At 40.6% G+C, this 17,912-nt stretch overlaps 1 long non-coding RNA gene across 1 annotated transcript; it reads right to left on the reverse strand.

The window, feature by feature from the left end:
* Window positions 1-2,082: 2,082 nt before the first annotated feature.
* LOC311515578 lies at window positions 2,083-16,868 on the reverse strand. Its single transcript, XR_014710183.1, has 3 exons — window positions 16,758-16,868; window positions 3,754-3,824; window positions 2,083-2,209 (listed from the first exon to the last, which is right to left on the reverse strand). It is a non-coding gene; the product is annotated as an uncharacterized lncRNA (long non-coding RNA).
* Between the last annotated feature and the right edge of the window lie 1,044 nt (window positions 16,869-17,912).

Raw genomic sequence — 17,912 nt, forward strand, 5'->3', positions numbered from 1 at the left:
AATTAAAAATGGAAAGAGCTCTAATACATCATGATGAGAAGTCCATCTTCACTTATCTTTTTTAAGCTACACTTTAATAACAACAGTAAATACAACAATAATAACAACAACCAACAACTACACAGAATCTAAAAAAAAATCATTTATAGATATGGTGATGATGGTACACACTTTCACCACTACAGAGGTGAAATCCCAGTTGGTGAGAAGAAGTTGGGCAACTTTCTCTATTGTTGCTTGTGACCTATCTTACCTATGGCATGAAAGAGTTTTCAGGTCTCCAAGACTGTTAATACTGTAGCTTTCATAACCACTAAATGAATTTATGTAAAAAGGTTGCTATTATTCATATTAATTACACAGGTCTGGAAGTCAAATTCTGTTGTCAATTCCATTTATGCAATCCCACTGATTTTAATGGAGTTTCACCAGGAGGAATGAAGGCAGGATTTGGTCTGCTAGGATTAGACTTAGTTTTCCACACACATAGTGTAGCTTGCCATTTACCATTAAGAATGGTAGCTTTATCTATCTTCTGCTTCTGTTAGTGTGCTCTCACTTTTTGACTGGCAGATGGGCTCTGGCCAATTTGTCTATTTCTTGGAATGAAAGATCTTTTAAAAACAAAAATATCTACCCTATAACCTGCCTTTCTGTAGTGAAGCAGGGTGGCCTCCCTCCCAGGCAGACCGGGAGCAACCACTCTGCTCCCACTGGTGGGCAGAGACAGGCCAGGACTGGCCCCTGCAGTGGACGTAGAGGGGCTGGACAGGAAGTATAAGAGGCAGGGCCTCCAGCTGAGGTGGGCCAGAGCCAGCAAAGGAGACAGATGTCTCTGCCTTGCTGCCATCTGCCAAATACTCAGAGGAGCTGCTGGGTCTGCTATCTGCTGAATACCCTGAGGAGCTGCTGAGACTGCTGTCTGCCAAGTACCTTGAGGAGATGGAGGACTGGAAACAATGGAGCTCTACAAAGAGACTGTGGTAGGAAGTAGCCCAGGAAAACCAGACATTAGTTTGGTTATGGTATCAGATTGGAAGTTGAGTGAGTGTGTTGCAGTGGAATCCCTGCTGACCCAGTGGCGGGATCACTAGCCATTGCGAAGGGACCCGCTGCAGTAGGGTTGAACCAGATCTCCCTACCCCCTTCTGCCAATCCCACCCGTGGGGGCAACCTACCCACCTGAGGCCTAAAGGCCTGTCTCTGTGCAACCCATATGCCTCATAGGGAGATATCTCTTTAACAGACCCAATGGGGGAGGTAGGAGTGAGTTGTGCCTGGGTCATTTTTTTTTAATTAATAAGTAAAAAGTGATTTTATTAAATACAGAAAGTAGGATTTAAGTGGTTCCAAGTAATAGCAGACAGAACAAAGTGAATTACCAAGTAAAACAAAATAAAACCAGCAAATCTTTGCCTAATACAGTAAGAAAACTGAATACAGATACAATCTCAGCCTCAGAGGAGTTCCAGTAAACTTCCTTTTACAGATTAGTCTCCTTCTAGTCTGGGTCCAGCAATCACTCACACCCCCTGCAGTTACTGTCCTTTGTTCCAGTTTCTTTCAGGTATCCTTGGGGTGAAGAGGCTCTCTCTTGAGCCAGCTTGTTAGGTAGATTTAACACTTGACATCCAGAAGCTTCTGGAATTGGATGTGGTAGTCTTCGGTCTGCTCCAATAGGTTCCCTGTTGCTGGAGTCAGCCTCCATGAGGGCAAACAGTAAGGGCAGCTTCTTTACAAAAGGCCATGTGCCCCGTGCGAATTGGGAGAAGCTCAGTCCAGGAGCACAAAGCAGGCTGTTGTCCCTAACTCTGAAGCATCTTGCAGCAGGTTAGTGATATTGTTAGACCTCCAACAGGGAAGCATGGGCAATGTTAATTATAGATGGGGGGAAACTGAGATGGAAAAAATAATTTCTTCTATTTTACTTGTATACTTTGAATGTTGTTTGACATTAGCCAAACGGTTTCAGTTAAATTGTCTCAATTAGTATGATTCACCAACTTTTCTTTAAATGTGATAATGGGGAAAGAGTAATTTATATTTTGCTATTTTGTATTTTCTTGTAACCGTTTTTTTTTTTTTTAAAAACTCTGTATGCTTGACTGAGTAGTTGGTTAATCAGTTAGCTGACTGGCTAACTGTGATTTCAGCAGAGGAAGAAGAAGAATCTGCAAGGAGTCCAGCTGAAGATTCCGGCTGAAGAGTCCTACAAACAAATGGAGGGAAGATGTTGTTTTTGACTCAGCAGACTGAGTGGTGATCAAAGATTTGGTCATCAAAGACTGTAACTGAGACTCAGGTGAACACATCCTGAGCTTTTGGGAACTCTCAGTTTCTTCCAGCTGTGTTTCTGTGGGGACTGAACTGTTCAGATTTTAATTTGTTCTCTTTATTTATGTTTATGTGAATATAATGTATGTGGATTATAAAATAGCCGAGTTAGATTGTAAAAATTAAATTACTATTATTTGTTTCTTTATCATAAGATTTTATAGAGTTACTTACTTAAATTCATTTATTTTGTTCCTTTTGGGACTTGAATGTGGAGAGGTTGACCCTTTGCAATCCTTGCTGAAAATCCTTAGAGAGACTGAATTCTGGGTCTCCAGCTACTTTTCTATAGGAGTGGTTTTTATTTTTTGTTTTTTTTGCACTGGAAGAGGTCAATGAAATGAACTCTAGCCCAGCTAAAGGTTATGTTTGCTTGTGCTCTGTCCGAGCCAGGAAGCTGGCCTAAAGACTACTAGTTACTCTGCCCCAGCCAGAGGGCTAGAGGCTGATGGAGGTTGATGTTGGCCTAAGTGAGGGAGCTTGGGTTAGAGAGGGCTGGTTACCTGCCCCTGCCCCAAGGGGCTAGGGCCCTAGACCGTTAATTGATGCTATACCTTGTTAATCCCCTGCCAATTGACTCCTGATAGCTAGGTGGTGTAGTGAGGTGGAGTGGCCTCCCTCTGAAGTGGACAGGGAGGAACCTCTCAAAGCCACGATACTTTCAAAACCAAGATGTAAGCTATAATTGTAGCATTTTCAAACATCTTAGTATAGCACAACGAGATGCACAAGGAAATAATGGGATGAAATTAAGGCAAGGATCATTTAAGTTTTTATAAAAAGATGAATATCCTGATAATCTGTTTCACAGCAACACTGGGTCAAAGGGATAGTGGAAAAAAGTTTAATGCCTATTGTTTAGGACACTAATAGCTAAGCTGAAGAAACCATATAAATATACAAGAGAGAACATACCTACATTGGGAATAGAACAGATGACCTAAAAGCTCATCTTTAACATCTATGTAATATCTTAGTTTGACAATATCTAGATTAATTTTCAGTTTGGGGCATCTGGAAGCAACAAGATGAACACAAAGGCCCAGACAGTCAAATATATTTGGGTTCATAACTTCCATTGGAATTAGGTGCCTAAATACCTTTGAGGACCTGGGCTAAATGAACCAATTGTTGGGATGCTAAATGTAGAACTGAAGGTGGGCACAAAGATGGATGTATAACATCTTAACCCCCGACCCTTATAGGCTGGAACCAGCTGGCAGGCTTTAATTTGCAAGAACTGGTAAAGGCCCACAAAGAGTCAATATGTCCAGAATGCAGCAGCATTCTGGCTCTGCCTCATCCCCCAGTATGCTCCCTATGGTGAGGCTCTGAGTAGGGCAGTGTAGACGCTCAACCTATTCAACTTATCGAAAAAAAGACAGAGGTGACTTGCGATCACTGTTTGTAGGTACTTACACATGGAAAAGAGATCTGACAGCAGGGCTGCTTTTCAACCTTGTTGACAAAGGCATAACAAGATACAGTGCCTGGAAGATGAAAATAGACAAATTCATCCTTAAGATAAGATGGGAGTTCCAAGCTGTGAGGGTAATTAAACATCAGGACAATTTATCAGGGCAAGTGACGGACTCACTATCACTTGGAGACTTTAAAATGAAATTAGAGATCTTTTAATCCAGTTTCCGGGAGAAATTCTATGGCCTGCATATGCTGGATGTAGGGCTGAATGGTCATAGTGCTCCTTTCTGGGCTTGGAGTCTCTGAATCTGTGAATCCTCCTGTTCATAACCTCTGTTCATGGGCCCTGGAGTGAACAGTGTGAGCTGTGCATTGCCCTCAGAATGCTTGTAACTGTTGTAGCTCTTCATTAAGACAATGATAATAATAATCAGATCTCATACTTCAGGGTTTCAGCCAGTTGGTTACAGAGCTAAGGAAAGAAATATTTTTAATTGATTGCACATTTGGCCTGGGATATTCTGGTGGTGGTGGGCAGGGGCTGGGGAGGAGGGTTGCCTTCCTCTGAAACATGAGTAATTGGCCACTGCTGGAGAGGGGAGACCAGACTGAGTGTCCCAATGCTCTGATGTGGTACAGAAAATCCTTTCTATATGCTTGGCTAGTGGATCTTGCTCACATGCTATAGGATTAAGATGATCACCAAATTTAGGGTCAGGAAGGAATTTCTCCCCAGATCAGATTGCAAGGCACCTTGAGAGTTTGATACCTTCCTCCGCAGCATGGAGTGTGGGTCACCTGCTAGGATCATCTGGGCATATCCCACCTAATCAATTCCCTGCTATTGCAGGGGCTTCAGGCATTGGTGGCACTTTGGTCTCTCCTGTTCTCTGGCTGTGGCACACAACAATTTAGTCTCCTGAGGACTGACATGTTTTACTTCAACCCATGTTAGTGGGCTTCAGGTAAAGGTAACTGGGTGAAATTTCATGGTTTTTGATATACAGCAGATCTGATAGACAATCTAGTGGTTTCTTCTTATCTTAAAACTCAGTGAAATTACAGTTTGAGTAGAAAGTTGGGAAATTGAGTCAGAAGTATTGTCACTTATACTTTCCAAATATTTATTTATGCCAGACAAATAATAACACACAAGACAGTATTGCTAAATGGGCCCAAATTTACCACATTCTGGGGCACTGGGACGTTCTTCCACATTCTATTATAGGGATCACCTTCTCTGAGCCTTCAGTCCCATTCTTCAGTTTCTGGTCAGGGGTTCTTCAATTTGGGCGCATATTCACTTAGGTCTGTTATACATTTCTACCTTACAGATTACTTAATCTTTATCCAATCAGCTTTTAGCATATCAATCCTTTAGATTTCAGGCAACCCATACGTTATGCATGTGCAAGCTTCAGTTACCCAACTTCTGTATTTTTCCTCCTGGGTTTTCAGTTTCTGGGTCATGTTGTTTTTGTGTCACCCTGCCCTGGGTCTTCCCAGAAAAAAGGGGGCTGGTGTTACATATTTGTATATATTTTACTTACATCTGCCAACACCACGTTACCTGTATTCTGTCAGCACTACCACTTTAAGAAGATTGGAAAATCTATGTTAAAGAAGAATGGCAAAACCACATTTATGCCACCTAAGCCTTGGTCTAAGTGTTACCTCACCTGTACTCATTCACAATGCATAATTACAAGTCATTTATTACATGTATTACTATATTACAAAGAGGAGGAGAAGTTGAGTGCAGGGGAGTGGACTAGATGACCGCTCGAGGTTCCTTCCAGTTCTATGATTCTATACAGGCTCTAATTACATGATCATAAACTATTTTTGTCACAGGACCCTGCCTCTTTTAGTGTACAGAATGGCTGGTGCTCACTTAATGACAATCCATTCAATATTTTGTTTTATCCTGATTTACTGCACACTATTCAAATTGGGCTCAGAAGACAGAATGATTAATTTCCTCCTGGGCTTTTATATGGTTCTCATCACTCTAGTATCTGGGTGCTTCACAAATGTTGATTTATTTTCACAATATCATTATGTGGTGAGGAGGGGGTATTATTTCCGGATGCAATTCAAGGGGTTGATTATCATTCTATAATAAAAACATGATGATTCTTTAATGTCAACATTTCTTATCTTTAACTGTTTTTTTTCTCCCTTTTCATTCAAAGTCATCCATCCCCAGTTACCCATTCCTAGCTTCTGGCAAACAGAGGCTAGGGACACCATCCCTGTCTATCCTGGCTAATATCTTCCTTGAATTTATCTAGTTCTTTTTTGAACTCTGCTATAGTCTTGGCCTTCACAACATCCTCTGGCAAAGAGTTCCACAGGTTGACTGTGTGCTGTGTGAAGAAATACTTCCTTTTGTTTTAAACCTGATGCCTATTAATTTCATTTGGTGATCCCCTAGTCCTTGTGTTATGAGAAGGAGTAAATAATACTTCCTTATGTAGTTTCTCAATCCAGTCATGATTTTATAGACCTTTATCATATTTCCCTTAGTCACCTCTTTTCGAAGCTGAAAAGTCCCAGTCTTATTAATCTCTCCTCACATAAAATCTGTCCCATACCCCAGTCATTTCTGTTGTCCTTTTCTGTACTTTTCCAATTCCAATATATTTTTTTTGAGATGGGGTAACCAGATCTATACACAGTATTCAAGATGTGGGCATACAATGGATTTATATAGATAATTTTATACTTTCTGTCTCATTATCTATCCCTTTCCTAATGATTCCCAACATTCTGTTAGCTTTTTTGACTGTTGCTGCACATTGAATCGATGTTTTCAGAGAACTATCCACAGTAACTCCAAGATCTCATTCTTGAGTGGTAACAGCTAATTTAGACACCATCATTTTATAGGTAAAGTTGGGATTATGTTTTCCAATGTGCATTATTCTGTATTTATCAATATTGAATTTCATCTGCCATTTTATTGCCCAGTCACCCAGTTTTGTGATATCCCTTTGTAACTCTTCACAGTCTGCTTTGGACTTAACTATCCTGAGTCATTTTGTATCATCTGCAAATTTTCCCATCTCACTGTTTAACCCTTTTTCCAGATCATTTATGAATATGTTCAACAGTATGGGTCCTACAACTGTTTAATTCAGCTGTGCAGCTTCCTTTTGCTGTCCTGGCCTGCTTTGAGGGAGCTGTGTAAGACTAATTAGTAGGAGTCAGTTAGGAGAAAGAAATCCTAGGAATATCTAACTCTGCTAAATAGGTTTTTAAAATATCAACCTCTACTGGGATTTTACAAAGAGAAGAGGGGGAAAGTGAAGACAAGCTCCCTCATAAGTGACATGTTATTTCATAATTATTACCCGATGGACATGACATTCCCTGTATACTCCAAACTCTGCAATTGTGAAGCCACTGAGAGACTTGTGTGGGGAAGGAAAGCAAGACAATGCTATATCTGTCTGAATGTTTTAAAAATAGAGTCATCACACCTCTGTTATTACTATTGACAATTGTAAGTAATTTAGGACAAAAATAAACCAGCTAACTATTGTCAATTAATAACGTGCCCTATCAAACAGATGGAGGAGAGGAAAAGCTAATAAGCCTCAAGTTCAAACAAGTGGAAAATGAAGATTTAGCTTCTGAATGTTTCACTGATATCTCCATGTCTTCATCCATTCTCAAGTTCTAAATTGTCCTTTGTACAATTTGTGTTATGCCTCCTTAGCTAGCGACATTCTTTTAAATGCCTCCATTTAACTCACACAGACTATAGTCACAGCTAGTGGTGAGCCAAAGCTGATTAGCTCACAGGCTCCCCACTGCTAGACTCTGGAAGAAAATTCTGATTCCGACATATGCATCGTCAGAATGTAGCAACAACAACAAAAAGGGAAACAGGGAACACTGATGTGTAAATGGGCTTGTGTTTAATTTGGTGTCTACACCTTGCCTTGGGATTGAACTGATTTCTAATTTTCAAAGTTAATATGACTTTGAAAAAAGTTTTCTTGAGATTGGAATATATGCTTAGCTGAGTTGTTTAACAGAAAATGAGGTATATTATCTGTGGGGATTTTACATTACTGTTCTTTTTTGTGTCAGATTCAGCCTTATCAGCATAAGTTTAGTATGTGACCTCCCTAATCACTAATCAGTACTTTCATGATAAAATGTGTATGTTTGTAATGGTTGTGGATGATTTAAATCAATTTCACTGGAAGTCTACAAGTAGTGCTTACTATTTAAGGAATCACTGACTCAAATCTCAGGACTTTTTTAAAGCAGACACGGTTGCTAAGAGTTTATACCATTTTATAAAATATTTCCTCGATACAGATTTCCTTTTTAGTATTCTGTGATCTCCTTAACATTTTGTTATTTAAGTCAGGACATTATTATTTGTATACAGCAAAGCGTGTGTGCCGTTTTCAATATTGCATAGTGATAGACTAAGAGCAAAACTTCACATTTGTCATACCTATCTTACTGTATACCCAGGGAAACGCAAGTGGTTAAAATGTAAGATACTCATATTAACTCCTGGGTAACTACTAGTGAAGTCAGAGCTGATTAACTGTGGTCTTCCCGGCTGCTGAACTCAGTTAACTATCTACTCATCAAGACTTAAGCAAATGTTCCTACCATTTAGGTTAGTGGGAACTTTATGGACCATTTTTGCCTTACCTCAGAATGGGTGAGTCCATTTTAGATTTGTCTTTATGTTCTGTTTTTCTAATTTAAAAAACAAAATGAATACAAATAAGAGGTGAAATATTATTTTCAATTGAGTTAAGTATAAATTCTGAGTAGGTTATAATGATGTGTGTGATGGGTTGGTTTACAGAAACTCCTTTCGGGTTGCCAACTGATGTTCCAAGACTACTTCTGATCCTGCTTTCCCTGCCAGCTTGGGACTCCAGCACCCTGTCTTGCTGAGCCAGACACATCCGTTTTATTGTATCATAGATCACTAAATCAGTTTATAGATGATGTGGTGAGGTGTCTTTCACACACAAGGCGTGGGAGAGTTAAGATGGCCAATTAAATGCTCAGGCTGCATCTGGAGAAAGAGACAGAGAGCAGGGATTCAATAAGAAGAGGCTCAGCTGGACAGGAAGAGCCAGGGCCTATATCAGCCAGGAAGCTGGCAACAGAAGGGGCTGGAGGGAAGGACTCTTCAATCATGCCCTGAGAGAAAGAAGGGGTTTCTGGTGTTATAGGGAAGTAGGATGTAGTCACTCCCTGAGAGAAGAGAGTTGGGAGGCTGGTGAACTCAGAGAGAGGGGAAGCCTGGAAGGTGGGAGAAGGCTCAGGGGAAAGCAGCAAGGTAGGACAGTGCAGGCCTTGGCTTCTGAATTGAGGCCCCTGACCTGAAACTCAGAGCAGAGGGTGGACTTGTGTTCCCCTACCAGCCACTGGGGATGTGGCAGAGAACAGCAAACTGCCTGAAACAGTTTATTTGGGAAAGACTTTGTTACATCACTACCGGAAGGGGAACATGCCTGGCCGGAGGGCTGAGTCACAAAGAGGAGGCTGCAGTTCCTGGAGAGAGAGGGGCCGTAGGGTGAGACAGGGTGGGTGAAGACACTGCAAGAGGAGGGTGCAACACCTGGTAGAGCTAATCCCCAGAATGGCCAGAAGGGGGTGCCACCTGCAATGAGTTAAACACATGACAATTGGTGGAGAATGTGGGCAAACAGTTTCCCTGATACAAGGGGAGCTTAAGAGACAGTGGTGGATGATAAAGGACTGCATAATGTAGTCATCCGATACAAGGCAAAAAGCCATAATAGAAAAAGAGGAAAAGGGAAAGAGACAATGGAGCCTCAGTATGAGGAAGACTTTTCTGCAGAGGGCACTTATACCCTCCCAGGCAGGACTCCAGAGTTGCTGTCCCTGCAGAAGGGAGGTGACAAACAGCAGGGACAGATCTAGCCCTTGCTGAGGCCGGTGCTGGAGAACCAGCAGATAATGTGAGAGGCCCAGGTGTACCTGAAAAACTATTTGGCACATCTGGTGGAAAAGCAACTGTATTTATTTAAGTTTCTGCAGGAAGAAGTTAGTAGAGACTGTGGGGAGTGAGATAGGAAGGGAGGTATCAGAGACAGGAGGCCAGAGGTCCAGCCAAAACTGTGGTAAGCCTGTGGGCGATGAGGACACCTGAAAAAAGAATGCCCCTCTGGGATGGGGGAGAGAAGCCTTACTTGGAAGAGGAGAAAGTCCAAAAGAGTCCATCCTGTGGGGAGAACAGGAGAGGCAGGGGAGTGTTTCACCTGTGGTCAGCAGGGGCACCTAAGAAGGAGATGCCCATATACGAGCTGCAAGCTGAAGGCTAACCAGGAGGGGTGGCTAGACTAGAGAAGGGCAAAGCATGGCCTGCTGAAAAGACAAGGACAAGACTTTGTTTTAGGTGCCATGTGGCTGGCCATATAAAAACAATAAAGAAAAACACTGTCCTCTTAAGAAGTAAGGGGATAGTGAAGGGGAAGATATGGACCCCAGAAAGAGAATAAAAAAGAAGGATGTATCAGTATACTGGAGTATGCTGGAGACTGTCAGGGTAGAAATGGCAGTGATGACCATGGACCTGGCAGCTGGTCAATCTACACACATTGTAGTGGCTATGGAGGAACTAGCCGATAAAATGATTTGGGACACAGAATGCCTGAGCAGACAGAGGTATGAACACTTAAGAGAATCAGACAATGGTGGGAACTCAGCCCATTTGGAAAAGGGAGCTGGGAAGTTTTGGGGGGACAAGGAAAATAACTACAGGAGAAACTGGAAGATGCTGAGCAGGCCCTGTGACTAGCAGAAGGAGACCTGGATTTCCAGAGGAAAAGGTTCAGGTACGCTATGGAGGACCAAGGAAACATATCTTCTGGTGGGTGAAGTGAAGGAAGAGAGCGATCATCTGTGTGCCCAATTACAGCAAGTGCAGGACAGGAGGCATCCACACCCCTGAAGGTTATAGGTTTGAGGGGGAAAGCATAAGATAGCCAATTATCTGCCCAAGCTGTGCCTGGAGAAGGAGAACCTGGAACAAGGATTTAATTAGAAGAAGCTCAGCTGGGCAGGAAGACATAGGGCCTATATAAGCCAGGAAGCTGGCAACAGAAGGGGCTGGAGGGAAGGAGTCTTCAGTCACTTATTGGGAGAAGGAAGGGGGGTGTCTGCAGCTGCAGGGAAGTAGGCTGCAGTCACTCCCTGATAGGAAATAGTTTTTCAAATAAGTCCAAACACCCTTAGTTTTTATATAATTTTTTGTCTTTTAGCTTTAAAAAAATCTTTTTAAATTTACAAGATTCTTAAACAGTCTTTAGCTTAAATAGTTCTCAAAGAAGGCATTGACTCTTGTCCTTAACAGTTCTTGGAGAGGTGGTTCTTGTCTTTTTTTGAGCTTAGGAAGAAACTTGCTATAGCACTGCTAGATAGAAAATTAATTCTCCAATTAATAACAATATTTTACACTCAATGGCTTCTTTATTAAGTAAGCAGTTATAGTATTATTACTATATTTAGTAATTACTATAAAACATCTTACTGTTGATATAGCAATAGTTATATAATCATGCAGTTATTATGGGGCTTGCATTTAAAAACAACTCAGTTGCAAATGAATATCTCAAAGAAGCATATGCCATTTCTATGCATTTAAGGATTAAACAAAGATTTTCTAAAAAAAACAATTTATATCTATAAATGCTTTCCTTAAAGTTACTTGAAAACTTTAGACTGTTTATAAAAGGAACCAGTTTTTAAGAATGTTTCAAGAATTCTTTGTGTGTGTTTAAAATGAAGATTTTTCTTTATGAAGAGAAAAGGTGGAGCATCTGAGATTTAGTCAAACCAAGTGCTATGTGTTTCTTCTTTCTGAGGTCCCTTTAAACAGAACATCTGCACATTCCTTAGCAATGGCGAATCTGGATTGTTGAGAAAACGCTCCTGCCTTTTAACCAAACACTTCCCAAGATAACAATCACAAGTAGCCTCACCCATAACTGAGAATTAAAACTCCTATTAAACACATTATACAAGGACAAAAATCAGCAAACATTCCAGACTCTGTAATATGACCTGGAGGTGTTAAGTATAGATCTATGGGCAAGGGGGAGATATTATTCTTGAATTGTCTCATCTCCTTCAACCATCTTGTTTATAGAGAGAAAGCAGAGATTTCCTAGAAGTTTATTTAATTAGCTTCAACATTTCTTTTAATAAAACAAGATGTTTAAAAATAAATATAGAAACCATTATTCTCCAAGTGCCATGTATATAAAATACTTATAAGTATTTCTTGAAATTTAACACACACACACACACACGTATAACAACCTAGCATTATAAAAATAAGCTATAATAATTTTATTAATAATCAGTTTTGTATCAATATTGAGGTTTCCCCTCCATATAGGAAAAGTTTTACAGGTAGCAGCTAGCCTACCCGGTCCTCAACCAAAGAGATTTAAAAGAAGTTTTCTGTAGTAGAGTAGCTCCTCAATAAAGAAATATATATGTAATGGTCTTTTTGTTATGTCTTTATGCTATAATATTTGTATGTAATCTATATCCCGCCAATGACAGAGGTTTGGAGTTCTGTCATCCAGTCAGCCAATCGGAACCCTTCTAAGCATTTGGGTTGAAATTACTTCCTAAATAATTGTATATCCAATCAACAGTGACAGCCCAAACCCCAAATATATTTTTTGTTAGGCTCATTACAAAAATGTGCTAACTAACAAAATGTAAACCAATTTTATCTTTACCCAGATTTTTTATTTTGATACCTTTGCCTATATCTAAGCCAGACCAAAGTCTCAACCTCCTTTTCTATTAATGCAATTTGTGACTCACTCTGCCATAATGGTGCAATTGTACCCACAATTCAAGGACAGATGCAAAAATGGCAGGTCCTAACATTATAGATGCGTACTGTCTGCAAAAAGGAGACCAACCTTTCGACAATTTGCCTAAGGCTGAACTTTGGTCACAGCTGCCATGGGAACCATAGGTTACATGATTTCATGTTTTTAAACTCTCAGCTTCATGTGCATCTAATACGGTAAAAAAGGAGTAGCTCAACAGTGTAGGAAATTAATTAATGAGGCTGATAAAACAGATTTTGGAAACTGTGATATCAGGGCAAACCTGCAGATTTCTTGTAGCCTCCCATGAACTTCCACTGACCCTCAGCTTTGTTCTGTTAGTGGTTTTCAATCTTTTTTTCATTTGCAGCCCCCTGAAAATTTTTGACTGGAGATGCAGACCCCTTTGGTTGCGGACCACAGGTTGAAAACCACTGTTCTAAATTATTATCAATGTATCTAACACCCTGTGGTGATAATAGTAAACCATAAATAGGACTAAAAACCTGGAACAGATTCTCAGCTGGTGTAGCATCACAGTAGTTCCACCTACTTCAAAGAGGTTGTACTGATGTAAACTAGCTGAGGATCTGTCCCCATTATCTCATAAGGTCAATGGTATAAAATAATATTGCTAAGGATACATGGTACTATTTTGTGTTGCTCAAAGGAACTCAAACCTTCCATTCAAAGTAAGCTACCAATTTCTCCAGCATTCCATCACCAGCTGAACCCAGGTTTGCTCAAAACTCCAAGTAAAGTCAGTATAGTCTTGCTCAGAAGTCAGTGAACCTTTTGCTGAACTTACCCTAAGTTATTTTGTGTTTGCTTGTTTGTTTATTTTAATAACTGTTTTATTAAGAATTGTTTGTATTATTGTAGTGCCTATGGGCCCTACTCATGGATCAGGACCCCCTTGTTCGAAGTACTGTACAAACACAGAACACAAAGACTGTTGCTGCACCAGAAAGATTACAGTCTAAGACAAAAGACAAAGGATGACACTGTAGACAGAAGGGGCATACAAGGAAACAGTGGCACAGTGTTGGTCAGCATAAAAGGCAGTGGTCTCAGCACACCTGTGGCCTAACTGTTATTTTATAGGCATCATGACAAAAGAGTTCTGAGGAGCATTTTGAAGCAGAATAATGAGGTAGCTTCACAGATGTTTACACAGGACTTTTCTCAAGTGTGAGGGGCAAAATGTATGATGTTGCTTGTTTAAAATTCAACAAGTGGGCAATGGAGGCTAGTTTCATGGGTTGATTGGAGGCAGGAGTCCACATCCTGAGAGTGAAAGAAAGATGGTAGGTTGGGTGGGGATTGACCATTAAGGGCCTTTAAAGTGAACACAAGCACCTTCTTTTTGATGCAATAGAGAAGGGGGAGCCGGTGGAGGGAGGCAAAGTGAAGGTGACCTGGTCAACATGACAGATTAGGGAAATTATCTTTGCAGCAGCCATCTAAATGGACATGAATAGGACACAGTTACATCTGTCAAGGCCAGAGAAAAGGACATTGCAGTAACTGAGAAGTGGAATGGTGTGAGTAGCTTGGATGATCGCTTTAGCTGTGAGGATGGACAGAAAAGGTAGTATCTCAGAAATGCTATGCAGAAAGCATCTTCAAGTTTTGGACATAGCCTAGATGTGAGGATCTAGAGAGAAAGGTTTGAGTCAAAGATGACACCCAGATTACAAGCCTAAGTGACAGGAAGGATGGTGGTGTTGTACACAGCAATCAGGAAAGGAGGTAGCGGAGAGGTGGGATTATGAGCTCTGTTTTAGCCATATTGAGCTTGAGTTGATGGCTAGACATCCATGAAAAGATGTCAGAACGACAGCCTGAGATTTTAGTTCGGAAAGAAGGAGACCTGTCTGGAGCAGAGACATAGATCTGAGACTCCTCAGCATAGAGATGGCAGCTGAATTTGTGTTTGAGGATGTGATTACCCAGAGACAAAGTGTGGATGGAGAAGAGAAGGGGACTAAAGACAGAGCCCTGTGGAATCCCCCCCAAAAGTTAGAACAGAGATGAGGAAGTTCCTCTGAAGGAAACACTGGAGGAGAAATTAGAGAGAAAAGAGGACAACCAGGAGAGGAAAAATTGTTGAATATCCTGTAGGAACTCTCACTAAATTGAACAAGACTACATGAAGCTATTTCTAAACAATCCAAAAAGAGCTGAATGATTAAATGTGTTATCAAGAAATGGTTTGTGATCGTCAATTACTTAAAAGACAGAATCAAAGTACAAATTGCCTGTTTCAGTCAATTACTGCTAAAATGGAATAAAAGCAGTTTAATTGTAATCAGAACTTACACTATTCAGCATGAATATTAAAGGAAATAATGAGTAGTCATAAATACAGTGACCCATTTATCTCTTTATCTATCTGCTTACCAACCATAAGCATTAAATTCAAGCAAACCGATTCAAAAAGCAGAACCAAGTTAATTAGCTTTACTGAATTAGCGGAACATCTAAATTGGATTCTACTTCAAGGTTTAGTTGAAATTTATCTTAGCTTGGAGCTGATTTTGAAGTGAATAATGAATACATAGAAAAGAGATTAAAAGAATATTTTGTCACCACAAACCATCATAAAAGATATAGTTAAAAGGCTTGATTCCCACCTGCTTGTAATCTGCACCATTGTGCAACAGCAATGAAGGCTGTGCCCCATGATTCCTCCTTTGCACCATCTTGGGGGATTCCATGATTGGAGCAGAACTTTAATTTGTAGCTCTGGCTCCACAGAAGCCCAGCTGACAGTGCATTCCCCAGAAGATTTCGCCATGCCCCTTCTCTGGTGAACATCACCATCTCACTCATTGGCTGTACCAATCAACTGCAACTCGCCTCTAGATGAACTTTCTGACATCACAGGCTCTGGTGAATCAAGTCCTATTAGTTTAGCTGGTTGCCATGATATCTGTATCCTTATGCATCAAAAGAGCTGTGGGTGTAACTCACCCCTGTGCAAAGTGCCACTGCGGTGCTTACCGGTTAGGTCCTCAAAATAGGGCTTTAGTGCAACTTAAGTGGTGCGTAGGCCTGGGATAGCTTTTTTCACACTGTATGAATGTAGGTTATTATGACAATATTATACTCCATAGTAGGCATTTGCAATAGGAGCCAATTTTTCTATACCATTCATTATTTAATTCTTCTCTCTTAACTTGAATCTTTTCTGTCTTTTCATGCTAGCTCTTAACAAGCTAAATCAAGTATGTATGTGTATATATATATATATATATATATATGTATACATACATACTTGATTTAGCTTGTATATATATGTTACCTTTGGGTGGGCTAGAGTTCACTTCATTTCCCGTCGCCAGTGCTTTAAAAAAATAAAAACAAAATAAAAAACTACTCCCATAGAAAATAGCTGGAGACCCAGAGTTCAGTCTCTAAGGATTTTCAGCGAGGATTGCACAGAGTCAATCTCCCCCCATTCAAGTCCCAAAAGGAACTAAAGAAATGAATTTAATTTAAAAACTTTATAAAATCTTATGATAAAGAAACAAATAATAATCTATTTTTTACAGCATGACATGGCTATTTTAGAATCCACAGACATTACCTTCACAGTTATACATAAACATAAAAAAAGAAAACAAATTAAAATGTGAACAGTTCAGTCCCCACAGAAATACGACGAGAAGAAACTGAGTGTTCCCAAAAGCTTAGGTTCTGTTCAGCTAAGTCTCAGTTAGAGTCTTTGATCACCAAATCTATACAGTTTGCTGAGTCTAAAACAACATCTTCCCTCCACTTGCTTGTAGGAATCTTCAGTTGGAATCCTGGCAGACTCTTCCCCTGCTGAAATCATTCCAAGCCAGTCAGCTAACTGATTAACCAATCAGTAAAGTGTATAGACTAGTTAAAGAAAACCCTGTTACAAGAAAATACAAAACTAAGAGTAGCAAAATATAAATGACTTTCATTTAAAGAAAAGTTGGTGAATCGCACTAGTTGAGACAATTTAACTAGAACAATTTGGCTAAAATCAAAACAACATTCAAAGCGTACAATTAAAATAGAAATTATTTTTCCTTCCCAATTTCCCCTTGCTATAATTAGCATTGCCCCATGCTTTCCTGTTAGAGGATAAACAATATCACTAACCTGCTGCAAAATGCTTCAGAGTTAGGAACAACAGCTTGTTTCTGCTCCTGGGCTCAGCTTCTCCCAACTCACACAGAGCACAGGGCCTTCTGTAAAGCAGCTGCCCTGACTGTTCGCCCTCATGGAGTCTGACCCTAGCAACAGGGAACTTATTGGAGCATTCCCAAAACTACCATACTCAATTCCAGAAGCTTCTGCATATAGAGTGCTTAATCTACCTAGCAACAATGACCCAGACACAGCTCACTCCTACTCCCCCCGGAATGGGTCTCCTAAAGAGATATCTCCCTATTAAGCACATGGGTTACATACACACAAGCTAGGAATAATATTCCTAGCTCGTAGTATAGCCACAGATTCAGACATGTCAATGTTTTTTTTTTTTTGCCTCTGTCTTCACTAACAAGGTCAGCTCCCAGACTGCTGCGCTGGGCATCACAACATGGGGAATAGATGGCCAGCCCTCTGTGGAGAAAGAGGTGGTTAGGGACTATTTAGAAAAGCTGGACGTGCACAAGTCCATGGGGCCGGACGAGTTGCATCCGAGAGTGCTAAAGGAATTAGCTGCTGTGATTGCAGAGCCATTGGCCATTATCTTTGAAAACTCGTGGCGAACGGGGGAAGTCCCGGATGACTGGAAAAAAACTAACGTAGTGCCAATCTTTAAAAAAGGGAAGAAGGAGGATCCTGGGAACTACAGGCCAGTCAGCCTCACCTCAGTCCCCGGAAAAATCATGGAGCAGGTTCTCAAAGAATCAATCCCGAAGCACTTACATGAGAGGAAAGTGATCAGGAACAGTCAGCATGGATTCACCAAGGGAAGTTCATGCCTGACTAATCTAATCGCCTTCTATGATGAGATTACTGGTTCTGTGGATGAAGGGAAAGCAGTGGATGTATTGTTTCTTGACTTTAGCAAAGCTTTTGACACGGTCTCCCACAGTATTCTTGTCAGCAAGTTAAAGAAGTATGGGCTGGATGAATGCACTATAAGGTGGATAGAAAGTTGGCTAGATTGTCGGGCTCAACGGGTAGTAATCAATGGCTCCATGTCTAGTTGGCAGCCGGTGTCAAGTGGAGTGCCCCAGGGGTCGGTCCTGGGGCCGGTTTTGTTCAATATCTTCATAAATGATCTGGAGGATGGTGTGGATTGCA

Source organism: Lepidochelys olivacea (genome assembly GCF_965140295.1).
Source record: "Lepidochelys olivacea isolate rLepOli2 genome assembly, chromosome: 1".
NCBI classification, from domain to species: domain Eukaryota; kingdom Metazoa; phylum Chordata; order Testudines; family Cheloniidae; genus Lepidochelys; species Lepidochelys olivacea.